The 21,669-nt window shown below is 37.7% G+C and overlaps 1 long non-coding RNA gene across 1 annotated transcript; it reads right to left on the bottom strand.

Moving 5' to 3' along the window:
• Positions 1 to 1,228: 1,228 nt before the first annotated feature.
• Positions 1,229 to 21,187, bottom strand: LOC140147606 (uncharacterized). Its single transcript, XR_011858364.1, has 4 exons — positions 21,141 to 21,187; positions 17,085 to 17,241; positions 13,046 to 13,134; positions 1,229 to 1,695 (listed from the first exon to the last, which is right to left on the bottom strand). It is a non-coding gene; the product is annotated as an uncharacterized lncRNA (long non-coding RNA).
• Between the last annotated feature and the right edge of the window lie 482 nt (positions 21,188 to 21,669).

The raw sequence follows: 21,669 nt of genomic DNA, 5'->3' as shown, positions 1-21,669 counted from the left end.
CTGTGACCTTTTTCAACCACGCAAAATGTATATGTCTTAGTTCCGACCAACAAAAGGTCAAACTTACACCGGGTGTCAGGAGTAGCAGCGTTCACATTGCAACTTACGCCTGGAGGAGGTTACACCCAGCTCGCTACTCTTGACTTTTGTCAGGAGTAAATCGTCCGACGTACGCCTGGCGGAACTTACACTGACTATCGTTCACACTGCCACTACTCCTGGCAGTGCCTACCGCTACTCCTAGCAACTTGCGCCGACCAAGTTCCGCCGGGCGTACGTCCGACTATGTGAACACAGCTATTAATGTTTATTTGCATGAATCAAAGTGATTCTGGTAACTCTCAAAGTCTACACAATAAAAACTTTCTATGTTTCAACTACTTTATACGTATTTGACAACTTACATGAACTTTTCCTTTCACAAACCATGTCAACATTAGGCTGACATGTAAGCCTACACAAGTTTGTGGTTGACAACAGGGTATAGAATGAAATACAATCTGTCTGTAGACTTTGTGAATCATTTCAAATACGCAGCATAATCATTTATTTATTTTATTTATTTATTAGACTCTATACACTGGAGATTGCACAATATCATAATAACAGTTAAATATAAAATAGCAAAATACATTCTGAAAAGATTACAATAATATACATGTTTAAAATACGAATTAATACCAGTGCAGAGATAATCATGATAATCATAATAATCATGATAATCATGATAATCATAATAATCATGATAATCATAATCATGATAATGAATTGCATTATAGCATCAATAAAATTGATTCTATGATATTCATGTGAAAAATACAGATAACTTCATTATATGCTATCATATTTTGTGTGCTGATGATCCAATTCACATGTCCTATAAAAACACACATGACTGATATACATTACTGTACCGCAAAAGTGGAAATATTCGAGCTACATCTATTTTTGTGTTTTTCACTTTCCAATTAGCTACTGCGAAAATAACAAAGCGCAAATACACAATCTTATTATGCATACACTGTAGGTCTATGTAAAATTCTTAAAATTGTAAATTTAAAAACAAGTAAAATAGTTCAAAATCGGTAATGTGTGAAAAATTATACGCACAAAAATAGTGCTTCAACAGTAACCCATTTTTGTATCCAGTAGAAAGTTTTAATCAAGTTGACATATATCATGTTAGTTTTGCGAATGAATCATTCTGAGAATATGACGGTGCCTCCCATTAACATTTCCTCCCAGCTTATCCGTATAATTGAAATAAAAATGCAAGTCGTAACTTATCAGAAGAGAGAAGTTCTCGAATCTATTACCACGTCCATTAAATTATGATATTATATGGTCTTCAAAAACAGAGATAAACATGCATGAATGTTTCTGAATAGCTGATAATAAGTAATGTGACCTTTTAAAGTGTCATGATAAATGAGTCTGTGTGAGGATTTCTCTTTCATTATTTTTTAAAGTAATCGAACCTGGAACTAAATTTTGCAACTCACTTTGCTATGTTGCGTCTGATACCATCATACTTCATCAGGCATCTGATTGATGATGGTATGATGTCAGACAACGGGGGAGGGGGGAGTCTTGTAATGCTGGGTCCCATGTGCGTGACAATTGGAAGTGCATGGAGTTCCCCTTTCTTCTTAATGGCTGGCTCCTCCACTCTCTCCCGTAAGGATTTACACCATCCTGCAACAAAACCAATACTAACCATAAGTATCACCTTCACCTACAAATGCCGACATAATTTCAAAACATAATTCAGTCAAATATAGCACAGTCAGAATCACTTATGAATAAAAATCCTAAAAATGCCTTCCACCTAAACTAATTACAAGACCTCTTCTGCATTGAAGCTGGCTTTTCCTTTTAAAGGGAATTTTTATTGATAGATGGGATAGGTTTATGCGTATCACTTGTTGGGAGTGAAAGTGTACAAAATAATGCATGCGTACTGAGCCCCGAAGGGGGGTGCATTAGACGCATCCACATCTCAGTAAAGTGCATCATTTTGTACAATTTTTCGAGCAACAAGTGATACACATTTATTAACCTATTTCATACACAACTTAAAATCCTGTGATTTTTGCTATTTTCATAACAAAATTATCACTAAAAATGTTGGAAAATGCAGCAAAATATAAAATATGCATCTACCCGCAGGAGAAATGAACGCGTCCGGAAGCACTGCAAGTACTACGCAGAGTGCGCGCCAGTGCAATTATACAATATTTATGGACGGCTAGTAATTTACTAACGTTTGCTTTGATTGGTTCTCACTATCTAGGAGTCTATGAATTCCCATTAGATAACCTCATTTGTGACGATAACTTATTCCACGGCTGAGTCACTTTCTTTGAAAGACAGAGAGGTCTCAAAGAAAATGTGCCAAACTGACCATTGCCTGCGCTCATCTCATTGCTTTGAATGAATGAATGATAGTGGGTTAATGCATGAATAAAAGAATGAATGAAAAGTTGTTTGCAGAATTTCATTTTGAATGAAAAGTGCTAGGATGGGATTAACAGTTCTACAGGTGGATACAAATGGATCAACGCAAGTCAATCTCTCTTGCTGGTCACTTCTTCATAGTGGTCATTTGCAAGAAAGTTCAAATCAACCATGGTTCAATTATCAAATCTGGATAAGGCTCGAGCTATTGGTCAGCTTGAGGCTGGCATACCTCAGAATCAAGTTGCGGCAACTTTAGGAGTTTCCCGCAGTATGATCTCCAAGCTAATACAAGTTTTGTCATACCGGAGATGTCAAATACAGACCCAGAAGTGGCCGCTCAAGAAAAAACAACTGCTGCAGAAGACTGGTACAACAGGCTGGCAGCACTTCGAAAAGGTTTTTAATGAAACAGTGTGATATTCCTTACTCAGGTTTACTGATGCAAAGGGCGCAGACAATGGCAGATATGGCATATTTTGTTTGAAACCTCCTTGTCTTTCAAAGAGAGTTACTCAACCATGGAATAAGTTATGGTCACAAATTTGGTGTCATTTTTGACAGGAAAGAACAATGTTTGTATTGATATGAAACAATATGCAAACAGATTTAAAATATTTCTGATATATAGCCATTTTTGAAAGTTTCCAAACTTTTTTTGAAGAGTTTATTAGCTTATATTTGTGCACTATTGAGGGACTGAAAACGAAACCAGCAGTCCTCATGACATGGTTCACAACCAAAGAACAACATCCAGGAATGTGAATGTGTATGTTTCCTTACCTAAATGTTATCATTGGTAATTGCACACACCTTAGCTGTAAGGTTTATCACACAGAGGCAATAGACTGAGGAAACTATCACTTCCATGAACAAACCATGAATTTAAAAAGGGAAAGTAATAATTTAGTTTAACGTGTTTGCTTGTCTCAAAAGGAAGGAAAAACAATGAACCTTTAAGTTTTCTGAGTGCTTGTTACAATAGAAAAGAATAGTTTAATCATTGTGTACTAAAAAGTTATGCCATGCCTCTGTGGCGGTTAAGATTGGAATTTCCTTTTCTGGCCCAAAGGCGGACAGTAAAATTGTTCACATGATTCGTTTTCCTTGCAGTTTTAATTGTAATTTTCCTTGTAATTCTGTTCCTGTCTTTTCTTTCTACATACATCTTGTATAATTTTTATTTTCACTTTTTAGCCTGGCTCAAGCATTTTCCTTGAGCCTGGTCCCATCAGGACTCAGTGTGTACTCACATAGCATGACATTTCAAACAATCAAACAGACAAACCAAATGATCTACAATTAAGACTTAAGACAAAGCAAATTATGAGAATTACCATGTGTCAATGAAAACCCCTAATAAATAATAAATGTTGGTATTTATACAGCGCCTTTCACATGTGAACATGTACCAAAGCGCTTTACATTTATTCCTCCGTCGTTAGAATATGTCAGCTGCCATACAATGCCCAAGGCATGCTCATACCTTTGGGCGGCGCTCAATGGACAGTATTCATAACAGCTCCCCATTTCACACCTGGGTGGAGAGGAGTAATCATTACTCGTTGACTGCCGATAAACGTCCCAATAAATCGGACTTAGTCACCGGTCAGTTCTCATGATAGATATCCATGGCTAACGATGGTTAACTATGAAAACATGTTAAAAGACATCAAGAAAATTTTCTAAGTTATTTATTTTGAGCTCTTTCGAGTATCGACGAGTAATGGATATATTCTGTAGATTTAGGTTTTGTCTGTGACTGCTAATGTGAGGCCGTCGAGGTCGTCACGGGGCTCAAACTCGGTGGGTGGGTGTAGCTCTGTCCTGGCAAGAAGAAGTTTATGTTCGTTAAGTCATCCGACCCCGGGCCCCCTCCCATGGGTCATTTGAGGTCAAATGACTAAAAACTGTCATATGGGCATGAAACTAGGTCGACGGGACTCAAACTCGGTGGGTGGGTGAGTTCTGTCCTGGCAAGAAGATGTTTATGTTCGTTAAGTCATCCGACCCCGGGCCCCCTCCCAGGGGTCATTTGAGGTCAAATGACTACAAACTGTCATATGGGCATGAAACTAGGTCGTACGGGACTCAAACTCAGTGGGTGGGTGTAGTTCTGTCCTGGCAAGAAGATGTTTATGTTCGTTAAGTCGTCCACCCCGGGCTCCTCCCAGGGGTCATTTGAGGTCAAATGACTAAAAACTGTCATATGGGCATGAAACTAGGTCCCACGGGCTCAAACTCGTGGGTGGGTGTAGTTCTGTCCTGGCAAGAAGATGTCTATGTTCGTTAAGTCATCCGACCACGGGGCCCCTCCCAGGGGTCATCTAAGGTCAAATTACTAAAAAGTGTCGTATGGGCATGAAACTTGGTAGGTACAGTCAACATTTAAAGCAGCATTTTTTGAAGGTCATTTTGGGGTCATCCAAGGTCACCACGGGTCATCTGAGGTCAAATTAGTAAAAGCTCATATATGGGCATGAAACTTGGTAGGTACAGTCAACATTTAGAGTTATAAGTTTAGGTCATTTTGGGGTCATCCAATGTCACCCTGGGGTCATCTGAGGTCAAATTAGTAAAAATGTCATATGGGCATGTCACCATCAGCCTGGTAATCGCGCCCAGCCGAGAACCGCCAAATATGGGTAACCGCCTAGTCTATTTTAAAACTGATGCATCAATGACTATGTTCATCATGTCATATAGAGGCCTTGCATGCGACGTATCATCCCGTAAATATGGCGGACTACTCAAATGCATTCAACAAAAGCATGATTGCAATCTACCGTGACAGTTCGTCTCACACACATAATCCTGCACTACGATCAAATAGGTTGATGACAACATTTGATTGAATGGACTGCACTCCGCCATAACTACGGTGAAGGACACCGGTTGAAAACCTTTGTTTGGAGCCAATCAATAATTTCATGCAGGGCCTCTATTGTATCATTCTCACATAGATATAGAAATACTAATTCGTTCACTATCTATATTTTTACTTCTAGTAGAGCTCCAATCTAAGGGTTAAAGTTATGTTTTAGGTTAGGTTAGGATTTTTAAAAGTACCCAGTACAGTGAACCTTATGGTACAAATGCGCTGAAAAATTTTAGCATAGGCCTATTGAAACTAAACTGGTGAAATATGGGACAAAAGTGGAATAAATTGCATAAAGCGCTAAAAATGGCATTCTGTGGCTATAAATGGCCAAATATGAGGTTAATTTCGACACAAACCAATAACAGGCGTCAATATTGGGGGTGATTATATTGACCATCCCCCTGGCAAAATATTGTGGCATTTATCCCCCGATCTCGCCTATGTAATTTAGAGCCCTGTGACTCCATCGGTCTCCCTCTCCTCTCTCTCCTTCCCCCCCCTTCCTTCCTTTTTCTTCCTCCCCTATGCGACATACGTAATCTATTTCCTCTTCTTTCTATATCTAACCTCCTTGGGCCTACATATTAGTACTGATATATCATACGCTGGCGAAATTACGTAATTAATCGGATTAATTAACATACTGAGAAATAGGTGAAAACAATTTTGACAAAAGGAGTTGTCCTTGTCAATTTGTAGACATGTACTTTTGATTATTTACATAGCTTCTTCTCCAATCACTGTGTAAAACATCCATCCAAAAATCTGATTGCTATTATTATATGGATGAATGGACATATCACAAAAGGATTGCTTATCTCAATAGGGCATGTACTTAAGCATTTTTTAACTGACCGGCGTTATTCAGCATCGAAGTGGTTACGTAATTCTCTTGGTTACCGGATCACGCTACTTTGGTATGCCTTCGAGTGCCATATACTTTATGTGGTGATCATTTCGATCGTGGTTCATTACTCTAGCGCGTGATCCCGCTGACATAGTAACATTACGTAACTTCGATACTGAATTGGGCGCTTTTATCGGAGGTCACCGAGTAATGCCAAGATCAAAATCGATTTTATGTATTGTGTATGTATCATAGGACGCTCAGACAATTGTCTCTATGCGCTTGAGAATTCAACAATATAAATAATGGTAGCTCTATTATAATACACATTAATGTTTTAAGCAGATAAAATTCCAAAATATAATACGCTTTCTGCCTTTGCTTGTCACGTGGTAGGCCTATGTTGAAGTTGCGATTATATTTTTAAATAAGTTTCAGCTGAATAACAAGAAGACAAGTGGCCTAGTGGTCTAAGGCGCTAGGCTCATAGAGTACTAAGCGTTGCACCGTGAGTTCGAACCCCGCCTCTGCCAAACTTTAAAAGAAGTAAATTAAAATTTGACTTTTTTTAATTTCATATTTGGGAAATGTGACTGGGAGAATTTATGTATGGTGTGGAGTGGTGTGATAGGGCATGTACTTTAACTGGCGAGCGTCCGGTGACTAAGTCTTTATTAGGCGTTTATCGGCAGTCAACGAGTAATGGATGCAATTATTAGCGCTATTTTGCTATTTTCTAGTTATTCATTACTCGTTGACTGCCGATAAACGTCCCAATAAATCGGACTTAGTCACCGGTCAGTTCTCATGATAGATATCCATGGCTAACGATGGTTAACTATGAAAACATGTTAAAGGACATCAAGAAAATTTTCTAAGTTATTTATTTTGAGCTCTTTCGAGTATCGACGAGTAATGGATATATTCTGTAGATTTAGGTTTTGTCTGTGACTGCTAATGTGAGGCCGTCGTAGGTCGTGCGGGGCTCAAACTCGGTGGGTGGGTGTAGTTCTGTCCTGGCAAGAAGAAGTTTATGTTCGTTAAGTCATCCGACCCCGGGGCCCCCTCCCAGGGGTCATTTGAGGTCAAATGACTAAAACTGTCATATGGGCATGAAACTAGGTCGTCAGACGGGACTCAAACTCGGTGGGTGGGTGACGTTCTGTCCTGGCAAGAAGATGTTTATGTTCGTTAAGTCATCCGACCCCGGTCCCTCTCCCAGGGTCATTTGAGGTCAAATGACTACAAACTGTCATATGGGCATGAAACTAGGTCGTCGGGACTCAAACTCGGTGGGTGGGTGTAGTTCTGTCCTGGCAAGAAGATGTTTATGTTCGTTAAGTCGTCCGACCCCGGGCTCCCTCCCAGGGGTCATTTGAGGTCAAATGACTAAAAACTGTCATATGGGCATGAAACTACGGGCTCAAACTCGTGGGTGGGTGTAGTTCTGTCCTGGCAAGAAGATGTCTATGTTCGTTAAGTCATCCGACCACCGGGTCCCCTCCCAGGGGTCATCTAAGGTCAAATTACTAAAAAGTGTCGTATGGGCATGAAACTTGGTAGGTACAGTCAACATTTAAAGCAGCATTTTTTGAAGGTCATTTTGGGGTCATCCAAGGTCACCACGGGTCATCTGAGGTCAAATTAGTAAAAGCTCATATATGGGCATGAAACTTGGTAGGTACAGTCAACATTTAGAGTTATAAGTTTAGGTCATTTTGGGGTCATCCAATGTCACCCTGGGGTCATCTGAGGTCAAATTAGTAAAATTGTCATATGGGCATGTCACCATCAGCCTGGTAATCGCGCCCAGCCGAGAACCGCCAAATATGGGTAACCGCCTAGTCTATTTTAAAACTGATGCATCAATGACTATGTTCATCATGTCATATAGAGGCCTTGCATGCGACGTATCATCCCGTAAATATGGCGGACTACTCAAATGCATTCAACAAAAGCATGATTGCAATCTACCGTGACAGTTCGTCTCACACACATAATCCTGCACTACGATCAAATAGGTTGATGACAACATTTGATTGAATGGACTGCACTCCGCCATAACTACGGTGAAGGACACCGGTTGAAAACCTTTGTTTGGAGCCAATCAATAATTTCATGCAGGGCCTCTATTGTATCATTCTCACATAGATATTGAAATACTAAATTCGTTCACTATCTATATTTTTACTTCTAGTAGAGCTCCAATCTAAGGGTTAAAGTTATGTTTTAGGTTAGGTTAGGATTTTTTAAAAGTACCCAGTACAGTGAACCTTATGGTACAAATGCTTGCTGAAAATTTTAGCATAGGCCTATTGAAACTAAACTGGCGAAATATGGGACAAAAGTGGAATAAATTCGCGCAAAGCGCTAAAAATGGCATTCTGTGGCTATAAAATGGCCAAATATGAGGTTAATTTCGACACAAACCAATACACAGGCGTCAATCTTGGGGGGTGATTATATTGACCATCCCCTGGCAAAATATTGTGGCATTTATCCCCCGATCTACGCCTATGTAATTTAGAGCCCTGTGACTCCATCGGTCTCCCTCTCCCTCTCTCTTCCCCCTCCTTCCTTTTTTTTTTCTTCCTCCCTTGGCGGAAACTCTAATAGGCACAAAGGACCAATATGCGATACGTAATCTATTTCCTCTTCTTTCTATATCTAACCTCCTTGGGCCTACATATTAGTACTGATATATCATACGCTGGCGAAATTACGTAATTAATCGGATTAATTAACATACTGAGCAATAGGTGAAAACAATTTTGACAAAAGGAGTTGTCCTTGTCAATTTGTAGACATGTACTTTTGATTATTTACATAGCTTCTTCTCCAATCACTGTGTAAAACATCCATCCAAAAATCTGATTGCTATTATTATATGGATGAATGGACATATCACAAAAGGATTGCTTATCTCAATAGGGCATGTACTTAAGCATTTTTTTAACTGACCGGCGTTATTGGGCGTTTTATCGGAGGTCACCGAGTAATGCCAAGATCAAAATCGATTTTATGTATTGTGTATGTATCATAGGACGCTCAGATTAATTGTCTCTATGCGCTTGAGAATTCAACAATATAAATAATGGTAGCTCTATTATAATACACATTAATGTTTTAAGCAGATAAAATTCCAAAATATAATACGTTTTCTGCCTTTGCTTGTCACGTGGTAGGCCTATGTTGAAGTTACGATTATATTTTTAAATAAGTTTCAACTGAATAACAAGAAGACAAGTGGCCTAGTGGTCTAAGGCGCTAGGCTCATAGAGTACTAAGCCTTGCGCCGTGAGTTCGAACCCCGCCTCTGCCAAACTTTAAAAGAAGTAAATTAAAATTTGACTTTTTTAAATTTCATATTTGGGAAATGTGACTGGGAGAATTTATGTATGGTGTGGAGTGGTGTGATAGGGCATGCACTTTAACTGGCCGGCGCGGTCCGGTGACTAAGTCTTTATTGGGCGTTTTATCGGCAGTCAACGAGTAATGTCGAGATAAAGTGCCTTACTCAAGGGCACAACACGATGGCGTCGCCGGGGCTCGAACCAGCTTCTGATTATGAGTCGAAGCCTGTTCCGCTCGGCCACCGTGCTCCCTACTATAAAACAATCAGAGAATACCGTTGACATTGGAATCGGACCAATTGCCCTTGTTGTTATATCTCTTATTTGACCTGTTCTTCTTTGATAATGTTACTGAACACTGTTTGAAATGAGCCAAAAGGCCCATTCAAGTCCATGGGTTAGATATCAATGGGCCTCTCATCAATTTTCATGGGCTTTTTCATGAATGTTACACTGGTCCACATTTTGTGACACTTTGTAAAACTCACTAATCAACAACAGGTAATACTGTAATAAGGATGATTTTGGTGCCCAAATGTCACAGGCCTGCGACGGACCCGTAGGGTAGTGTATCAGCCACAGACCACTACAAAATCATGTTTCAACAGTCAAAGTCCCCATGCATTGTATGCTGTGAATTCTAGCATATTCATGAGGGATGATTGTTCGATTTAGCCATGTCTAACAATCACGCCAGCGTTGCGTGCCTTCGCATATACGCGGTAGAGCTTTGTATGCCTTCACGATTAGGTGATAGACCATAAAAATATGCGGTAAGTGCGTAGCAGTTTTGCCTGTCACATTTCATGGAACAATCGGCCCTCATTATCAGCGATACTGAGACTTTGACTGCTAATTGTATGCGGTCCGTTATATTTTTCGTCCATGGTATCAGCACACAATTGCTGTATTCTTTTGTAAGCATGTTTTTAACATGATACTTTTCTCAGAAAAAGCTTAATATTATTTAGCAGAGCTATATAAATATCCTCTTTTAAAATGTCATGATAATGTAAAAAAGGTAAAGGTAAAGGAGGCGAACCTGTATAAACAGTGAACGGAGTGCCCATTTCATTGGCAATTGGGCCAGACTCCTCCATGTAATGTTGCTGTGGGGGGATCGCTACACCTCCTCCACAGCGAGTCTGTTACCTTCCCAGCGTTAAAGAATGATGGTACCCATTTATACACCTGGGTGGAGAGGAGTAATCGAAATAAAGTACCTTACTCAAGGGCACAACACGATGGCGTCGCCGGGGCTCGAACCCGCAACCTTCCGATTATGAGTCGGTGCCCGTTCGGCCGTTCCGCTCGGCCACCGTGCTCTCCGAGATATGTAGCCTACATTTACATGTCACCACACATATTTGTACCTTTGTCAAATTTTACAGGGTGTGATACTTTCAATACAAACCTGTTGATAAATTTGAACAACTTGATCTGATCAATTTGATCTAGATCCAAATGTCAAATCAATTTGATGAAATTCTAAATTTAAAAAAATGTTGATTATTTTTTGGGTGTTCTAGTTCATGTAGACTTTAAACACTAATTCAGTGGATGCATGCCATTTCTTTATGTACCCCACCCAGGCTACCCTCTGGCCTCCTCATACAATAATGATTGAAATCTATACAGCTATAACAAAATTGACTTTTGGCAGTAGTCTTAATGTGTCAAATTATTCTCTGGGCAACAATCCAAAGGAGGAAAAAGGGTTTAGATGCATAACCCTTAAAACAAACTTGCTGTAACTACAACAACATGTATGTGTATGATCAATATGATGTGCTCTCTAGTAAAACAAGTTTTATATTATTTATTAGTACATGTACATCTCGTAACTATGCTACTTTATTGTTATTGGTCAATCTCAAATAACAATGCCCCTTTTCCAAGTGTAATAGTTTTCCCTATGGTATAGGGCGGACATTTTATAAATGAATTGTGAAGAGCATGACATCACTAACATTAGGTATATCACCCCAAAAATAAGCGCAGCAGAAACATGTTATTTGACGCTTTTAATTGAATCATCGTTATGAATGCTTCAAAAAATTTTTGGGATTTGTAATGCTTATTCGGACACTTACTTGAAAAGGTAGCATTGATTTAAGTATCACAGATTAATTGCATATCTTTCCGGACTTCGTTAAAGAAAACAAGATTAAAAAATCTCTCCTCGAATAAATGTAATAAATCCACCAAATATACAATTTTAGCCATTTTGACCAATCTGCAGACAAATAAAAGCTTAAAAAATGACTAAGTCCAGGTAATTAATATGCAAAAATAATGCCAACAGAGAACCGTACATGATATGAGGATGCATTTTTTTTTGAACACATAAGTACCCAAAGTTCTTTCATTTGGTAACAAAAAATACACAAAAAGTCATTAATTATGCAAATTAGCTAATTACATCTAATTATATATTTATGCCATTCTTATGTTAATTAGGCACACGTAATTTTTACTTTTTTCAATGTTTTATTTATGTTTTATTCATACGGCATGATTTTGTCAAATATGAACCTGCTGTGATGTTGAATAAAGAAACTGCAGTTAATTGCCTAAGTGCACCGAGTTTTCAATTGGTATAGGGAAGTGTTTCACTCATTGTCCAAGGAAAAAAATACATGATAACAAACACTGGTATTTCAGACCGGTGGTACTAGGTCCTCTATTTCGAGAGACCTATATTTATTGATTTATGGACGATCTAAAAAATTCATAAAACAGGTCTTAACTCTTAAACTAGGCAGTGTTTAATTTCATGGAGTTGATAGTGATTTAGGAAATGTTTCACCTACCATATATTAAAAAGACAAATTATTGTGATCAATGAAACATAACGAGGAAATCGTTTTTTGACATGTATGTTTTCAAAAATTGCCCAACTTTGATACGAGCGCTTTTTGATTCACTGTTATGTATGCGTGCACAGTATGACAGAATTATTGTGCAGCCACTGTGACATACCTACTAACATTATTACATTTCGGATGTTGCATCTATATCATGCTAATAGGCAAAAAATGGAATGTGCATATTTATTTTAGGACTATTTTCCTACAACTAGTGTCTATGTAGTTCTATGGAGAGTATGCCTGCTGAGCGTGCTAAAACCTCAATTTTTAGTCAAAAAAAGGCCAACATGTAGAAATATAATCAAATAGTTACCCTATCTGCTCTCCTCCGAAAAAAAATTAAGTCTTAAAATACCTCAATGATAATGAAACTTAGGTGTGGTGATTACACACAAACATGGGATCATTGTCAGCTACAAGTACATCTAGAATAACTATCACAGCCAGGATCAGCTCCTGAAGTTTTTGTTCTTGCCCATGACAATTTCAAGTTGACTCAATGTTGTCACACAAGCAACCAACAGAGGGCTCAAGCTGCGTTGACAAGCATGAAGCACCCTTGCTCACACACACACAAGCGCCAGAATCGAGCACCTTACTTATTGAGCTGACTTGACTTAATTCACTCTAAGCTTACCATGCCATTCAATATCTTCATTTGGCTTTCTTGATTGGTGGCTCACAGGTGAAACATGGTCAATGGACTTGCAAATGCTGGCTTACAACCTAAATAAAACATGAGTAAACATGGACTAGTGAGAAGATAAAAATATGAAATTATAATGTCTCTTTATTCTATACGGAATATAAGACGGAGAGCTTTTGTTTATAATGTGAATCACTTAAAATGTATATCTGTTAAAAATATAATAAATCTTTCTTCCAATGGTTTGAAAGAGTTCTTTAAGATTTTGTGCTAAAATTTCAAATATTACTTACCCAGGTAACATTGAACCCTTTCATAAACTAGGAGATAGTTAAGAAATTATTTAAGGATGGAGTGACTTGCTTTTCAGTACTTCAATGTATTGAACTGTTATACTTTCAGTACAGGGGTCAATGGGCTATTCCATCTAAAATCTACACTCCCCATGTCCATGTGGAAGATTTTGGAAATACCTTCTGCACAGGGAGTATGAATTTCCAAAGGAATGAACACATTAGACAGCTCCATTTGAATTTCATATATGTACCTCTGAGAAAGATTCAACCTGAATCTTCCACAGTGGGAGGGTGAGTTTTGAATAGAGTTGGTTAATGTGCTAATTCCATTTGAAATGCATACTCCCCCTGTGGAAAATATTTCCAATATCTTCCACAAGGGGAGTGTGGGTTTTAAATGGAACAACCCCATACAAAGAAACTTATAATTTTTCACAAGGTCATATTTTAAAATCCTGTCCATAAAAAAAACAAGAATTACACACAGCATTACTTCAACACTCTACTCTAAACACATGTCAGTAACCAAGCAGTTGTCCAACTGACACAACAGTAAAATGCACTGACACGGAACAGCTTCGGGACCACATTCACAGGCTTAATAATTGGAACCCATAGCAAAAGAAATCTATGAGAATGCGCTTAAGATCCTTACACAGGTGGTTATTTCCAAAGAGTAAGTGGAATAGTGTGGAGCTGCTTCTGCTTTTCACATACTTTCTTCAAGAAACAGGTCTTGTTCCACACTATTCCATTTACTCACAGATTTCTTGTGTTGGGTGCCAATTATTGGGCTGTGAATGTGGTCCAGGAAGCTGTTCCATGTCAGTGCATTTTGCTGTTGTATCAGTTGGACAACTGTTTAGATACTGAACAGTGTTTACAGTAGAGTATTGAAGTAATCCTGTGTTCAATGTTTGTTCATTTTTATGGACAGGAATTTAAGATATGACCTTGTGAAAAATTATAAGTTTCTTTTTGAGGCCAGTTTATTTGCGACATTGAAAGAATGGCCCTGTAGCTACAACGGGCGTTCTTAAAAAAAGTGAGACTCTTAAGCAACAAGTATGCGAAATAATTAAAACAACAAAAAAGATTCTTGAGGTAAAGCAACGTTCAAATTGTTAATTTTCCAACTAATATGGATGAATACTGCATTACCATAGGTGACCGTCCACCCCCAAATGGGTTGTAATGTCAACATTTTAATTACTTGAGATATTGGACAGGCATAATACAACTTAATTTCCACAAAATAAACTTTGCATTGTTATATTACATGTCCCTGTTGCGTGTTTACTAGGTAATAAAATATCAGTAAAAGAGTTGGGTAATCCTTTGTTTTCTATTGTTTTTTGACCGGTTCAATTGACCATATCTCAAAACAAGCTCTGTTGACATTACAGCCATTATTGTGGTGTTTAGTCATTGTGTGATCGAACCAAGGTACACCCTCCCCAAACAGTCAAAATAAATGAGTAAATTTTCACTGGGAATTTTTTCTATACATGTGACACCCATGGGCACAAACATTATTTTTAGCATTATGGAAAATTCCTCCTTTGATGCAAAATAAGTTACTCATCGCAATATTTTTTTTTTTCGTAGGTAGATATTTCTGAAATTACATTTTGATGATATTGTGAAGAAATTAAGATTGCATAATATTCAATAAATTTGCAATGCACAAATTTCTATTGAAATTGCGGCCAAGAATACTATTGTAATTCAAAATGACTAAGACTTGAATAGCGAGGTCACCGCCAGGGGTCAGGGATCAGGCTCGAGGTTACACTCATATTGATACGCATTGGTCATGTGTCCAGAAAATTTGCCCATGAAAATTAACCCATTAATGTTGACTGCCAAAGACTTAAGTGGACACCAGCTTGTACAAACAACATCATATGCTTTCATAATCAAATGACAACACGTGCCTACAATTACTCCAGTCTATATTTAAATCACAATTAAAACTCCTAATCCTTTTCAAAGCAATGCTTAACCAGCTGGGTAGAACTTTCAGGAACTTCTTCTCCTCTAAGTCCAACATAAACTAAAGTTTGTCTCAAAGTAGCAGTGTATTTGTCTTATTTGGCCTATTTTTCTCCATGGCATTGTCTTTTTAAAGACAGTTCTTGTTTTCTCTATTTTTTTGTTGTTGCAAAAATATTGGTAAATATATCTCTTTAAAATAATTTAATGGAAGAATTGTGTAATTAAACACATAAAGATTTATAGTAAAAATATTTCAGTATGTGTATAAGATTGAATGTAAGTATTGAAAGTCCCAAGCATTTCAATCTTAAAGGAAATATGTACCATAAACTAATCAATGGCTATATAGTTGCAGTAATAATAAAAACGACAAACAGTAAAAGTCCCAAGCTTATATACGTCCAAATAAAGGAGAAATTCTTTATTCCTTACGACAATCAACGGTCAGTTTGCAATCCATGGTGGCTGCCATATTGATACTTATTTTTTATTACGCTGTAACGGTACCCTGATTTTGAAACCAGCGAAATCCGTGCCACAAGCCTCGTCCCTCGTGAACTTTGGTGACACAAAGCGAATACTACCAAAGTTCAGATTCAACATTTGTTCAAAAGAAAACGCGACAATTTTTACCCATACGACTACAGAAGAACATAAAAAAATGTATTTTAAGTAATATTTATGATCAACAATGTCTTTTGAGAACGAAAAGTGTAAAAACAGCACTAAAAACCAAAATTCGCTGTGGGGGTCGCAAATGCCATACAGCAACACACCCTCGCCGAAGGTGACACAGGTCTGTGTGAAAGGTTACACTACCGCTTGTGGCAGAAAGGATTCGCAAGCAGCTATCATGGCGGCTTCCTTGAATCGCAGGAATAAAAGTGCTTTTTCTTTGTTAGGAATATTCCGAAATTCATATAGACTGTCTGGTATGTTTAATTTAGGGGTATATAACTATATTAGCCATTGATTAGTTTATGGTACAGATTTCCTTTAAGAAAAAAAAAAATTTGCCTGTCCATAGCCCTGGCATGCCTGGGTCCATAGATCACTTTCAGAAGTTGGGTCGGCTGCATTTTAAGTTCAACAGCTTTTTACTTATACAAATTATCAAAACCCTCAGCCAGGTACGACTGGACAGGGAAACAAGCAGGAAATGTTTTTTACAACATATCTTTTAAATCTTCAGTTTTTCAAATGAAAAGTTCATTCATTTTTAGTGAAATTGAAAAAAAAAACTTTTTCAAAAAACAAAAGTTCTACCGTCGAAACTGCCAAGACGGTCAGTCAGACGAGGACAAGCAAACAACTTTTTTGGGGGCTTTATTTTGACTGAGTTTGAATTGGGAAATAAATAAAACAAAAATCAAAAACAAAAAGGAGGAAAAACTGCATTGCACATAAGATTTTAAAATCTTTGCAAGTTTTGACACATACATTTTTGCTTAATCAATAGAGATATCACTCTTCAGGAACTCCACCAAGCGACATGGTTGTTAGGAACCAACAAAGCATACCCATATGCGGAAGAATGTCTCAACGTTATTCATACCCCACCACAACTAAACCTGTTTTCACAATTAATTTACATTAGTTATATTTTTGGCATCATTTTCTGGATTTACCCAGGGTCTACTAATAAAAGTGTTTCTTATCACGCCCTATTACGGTAATTATTTTTATACCAATTAGTAATGTGAGAAATATGGTTGTACACCCATTAGTAAACTTACTTAGGTATTCCCCAGACGTTATATTTCCTTCCGATGTTAAATGCCATCAGTTTCTGGTGCTGCTAAATTCCATCTGGTGCAGGTGGATTTTAGTGCGCTGCAAATTATGTTCATCAAATTAATGCTGAAATGCATGCACTAGATAGTCTCATAAGATCTGTGGAAGAAATAAAAAAATGTGCTATGACATCAACAAAGCAACTGACATTAAAATAAAAAATTGCATACATTCCAGGAAAATGAAACAAGACTTTTTAAAGTATCTTATGTGGATATTTTATGAACTCCTTGATTGTGGTAAATGGGCACTTTATACATGCAAGAAATACAGAGAAAGACCCTTGAGAGTGCCATTAAAGGCTCTCACCAATTCCCGGGTACCTAAGATCCTGGCCGTCCTTGGCCTAACCGGGTCAAAATTCGGATTACAGGTTACCCAAATGCCACTTTCAAGAAGAAGTTCATGGTAGTACATTAGAAGTATGTACTAGTTTTGCATTGTTTTCGCCTCTTGGTCCCTGACCAACACAGATATCAGACTATGATTCAGCAAATAAAACATGTTTAGCAGGAAATATTGATCTGCAAACAAGTCATTTCTTCATTTTCCTGACCACAGTAAATTGGAAAAAATTGAATACATGAATACAAAAGCCACCTAAGTCCATAGGAAGTGATTTTGAGAGAAAACCTGTGTATCATTTTAATTCCTTCAGTTAGATTTACCTGGTCAATATGGTAAGTTTTACGTGCAAATGAGTGGATTAACCTGTATTAGGTATGACGATTAGCATTTCAGGGACTTCGTGGGGTTCATTTTAAATTTTGGACTTAGGTGGTTGTTTGAATCATATACAAAGACAACAATGTTAGAATGAGATTACCACTAGTAAGATAATACAAAATAAAGCACACAGGTATGTATAATGTTGATAAGCATTCTGCCATGTAATATAAACCACACACTTTCCTTTATTAAACCCATTTTTTGTTCAAAAGTCACTCTCTAGCAATGAATGTGTTACAAGTGGACTTTTATACATAATGGATTTCAATCAATGTGTTACAAGACTCAAATCATGGAATTGGGTGATTCTTTCATACATGCTATTTTTCACATGCTTAATAGACACAGAGAATGAATTTGAGTTGTTCTTTCATACATATGACAGGCCTATGTATAGCAACAATTTCCCATGCTTAACTCAGTTTGGCCAAAGTATGGACTTAGGTGGCTTTTGTATTCATATATTCAATTGTAATCTTTGATGTTGAGTATTATTTAATCAGATTTATAAATGAACATAAATGTAGACTTACGGTACTGAATTCTGCAATCATACGATACAGGTTCCATGATTCCTGCCCGAAAATTCAATTGGGTACCCGAGTACCCATTATGTGACACTGTGACAGCATTAGAATGTTAATTCTCAATGCCTGTAAAACAATAAGTAGTCGGGTGGTCAGTTTTTGTTTGTTTTATTTCTTCTTGAACCAGGGACACTCAATCAGTTGCATTCATACATCCATATTAAGATAGCCTCTTCAATCTTATAGTCAATCTTCTCAGAGTAATCAGACTTTGGGAGGGGACAGGGACTGTCATTCAGGGCCTGCTATCTCGGTGCCAGACTCCCATATAACTGTCTCCATGGGTCATTTTTTCCACAACCACAAGGTTTTAAATTGCTGCATTCCTGCAAGGGTGTTGCCTCAAACTTGAATTTTATAAAGTAAGATAATAATTAAAGCCTGATGAGTTATTATATCTAGGTAAAGGTACAAGGCTGTGACCATGTGCACTACTGCCAAATAAGTAGTTTATAAAGACTCCTGGCTCCCTGGCTAACATAAAAGTGGCTAACCAAATTATTCAGTTTTTAATGACCCCTTTTTCGCAATGATTTTTCATCAAATTCCCCTCCCTTAAATTTTTTCATGCAAAATTGAGGACAAAATTGGACATTTCTGATTTTTTTAGCCCTGTATATAATTTGTCTACCTACCAACCAGGTGCACACACTACTGTAGCATTTCCCTATCTATATTTCAATTTCTGAGAGATCCGGCAATTCATTAGTGGTATGTTGGTTTGTGGTCTTTGACACTGCTGTAGAATTTCCATGAATTTCGGAGATTTGGACAATTCATTAACTTTATGCGGATTTGGGGTCAGTTTTTGTAAAAGTTAGGCGCTTTCAAAAGTTGGACTCTTTATGAAATTAGCCTTAGCAGGACAAAGCCATTTCTTTTGATGGAATAATTCAAGATATTTGATGAAAGTAGTAATGAAAATAAGGTTTTCCGTCAGAATGTTTGGGACTGTCAGTCGCACAAGGACACTCCCAGGCAAACAATTTTATATTTTTGCCTTACTTTTTGACCTTACTTTACTTAGAGAATGAGTGCCTTGGTGAGATTGTAATTCTCAAAGTGCCTTTTGGTGAGATTTTGGATACTCAGCACCCTGGAAGGTAAGGGGGGAACTCACTAACGATGTGCAGCCACATTAACCCCCATTTTTCAACCTCCTCTCACCCAATGACCCTTTTCTTTGTTTTACTGAGCTCCTTCTCACCCAATGACCCCTTTTTTGCTTTCTTGTCACCAAAAGACCTAATTTTTCAAAAATTTGGAATGGCCCTGTTTTTTCATTATTTTTCTTCAAATTATTTTTGGGAAAATTTGTCAAATTTTGATGAATTTTTTCAAATTTTGTTCACAGTCTCACTGAATGATCCCCTGTTTTGGTAACAGATTTTCCCCAGTCTCACAGAAAGACCACCTTTTTTGGGGCCTTCTCACTGAAAGACCTTCCTTTTTTTGGTGTCTAGGCTCTCACCAAAAGACCCTTAGTTTCAAACTGCTGTCCACACATCCTGTCACTTCAAAAGTCAAATCCCCCGGGCTCTGCCTACTACCCTAAACAATAATCCTAAGTACAGGTACGTGGGGTAAACCAGAATTATGCGGAGATATTACTTACAAGGCTCAAATTTATGACTTGACACTCAGAAAAAGTAGGCCAGCCATGTTACATCTTGCCTATCAAAAACATAATACGACTTCAATAGCTAAAGGGCGAGTGCTAAATTTAAAGCCCTCAGCCCAGGGCATTGTCACTGAGCTATTGCGGTTGAAATCCCTACACCCCCTATGGATGATATGTCCCACAAAGGGAGTGCAGGGACTGTCTTTTGGATTTTGCAGGCGAACTTAAAAGAGCATTAAATAGCTCTCCTGGAGCCTTCAAGGAGAGCTATTTAGCGATTTACAATAGAATGCAAGGAGAGAATGCTCAACTAAGGAGAGCTAAAAATCACTCTCCTATATCAGATTTAAGGAGGGCAGTAGAGAGTGATTGCTCTCCTCAAAAGGCAGTCCCTGGGAGTGTGCATTTCAAATAGGAATACCTGAATGGGTGACTCCATTAGAAATCTACACCCCCTGTATGGAAGATCAAAGACATATCTTCCATAGGGGGAGGTGTATTTCAACTGGAATAGCCCAATTGGCACGTTATCTGGTAGGACATGGACAGGAAGAGTGAGTTGCAGTTTACTTAAATCAATTCATGTATGCAGATTACATTAATCATGAAACCATCTTGAGATGTTATGGTCATTGTATATACATCCTTCCTATACATGTATGAGTCTGTCACTGATCAAACTCTATCAAACTAGGTCAGTTCAGCTAAATGTATAGGATATATAGGGACTTGTGAAGCCCTGACAATATCGACCTAATTACAATGTGGCTGTATATTATCACCATGATTTAGGATTGAGCTATATTTCATTTGGACAAAATAGGATAATAATTTTTATAACCATGAACAAAAACAGTGCTTTTTTCTGGAATCTGATCTATGTTCATAAAACTTCAATGCTCAAAAACTAAATTAAGCCAAATATTATCAATATCAATAGGTTGTAAAACAGCAAAAACAAGGTATACAGAAAGTCGCATCTGAAAGTCTCCATGGCACATCCGCATACAAATTTGTTTCCCCCCCCCTGAATCTTCTAAGCCTTACTAAGATGAACTTACCTTTGTTTCTTATAAATACTTCCAGCTTGATCTGGGCATAAGGTTCTGAAAAACAAAATAATGTCACAAATGATACCATTTATGGCAGAAATAATAGTATTGCCATTTTAAGCAATACAAGTAAGAATAATTGTCTCATTGCAATAGTCAGGAACCAATCAAACTGCAGGATGTTTCTCAAATGCATGTTTAAGAATATTGTCCAAAAATATGTCAATGCAATTTGAGCCAGCCCGTCCCAACGAGACCTAAAAATGCTTTAACCGGTACAAAACTTTTAAACAAATAGTGAAATACATTTAAGATGTTACCAAAACAAGGTTTCAATTTCTTATAGTTCAGACTTGATATGAAATATGGAATATTTCTTCACAAAGTGCCAAGACTAATCTGAAAGGGGTATATATAAACCACCATAATGTAAATTCATGGAGAGCACATTTTCTATCAAACAATTATTTTACACCATCTTCCGACTGACACACCTCAATAAATATTCAACCTATGCGGTTTATGCATAACCCTCTCA

The sequence above is a fragment of the Amphiura filiformis genome, chromosome 3, assembly GCF_039555335.1.
Source record: "Amphiura filiformis chromosome 3, Afil_fr2py, whole genome shotgun sequence".
Taxonomy (NCBI): domain Eukaryota; kingdom Metazoa; phylum Echinodermata; class Ophiuroidea; order Amphilepidida; family Amphiuridae; genus Amphiura; species Amphiura filiformis.
This window is presented reverse-complemented; position numbering and strand designations above follow the sequence as displayed.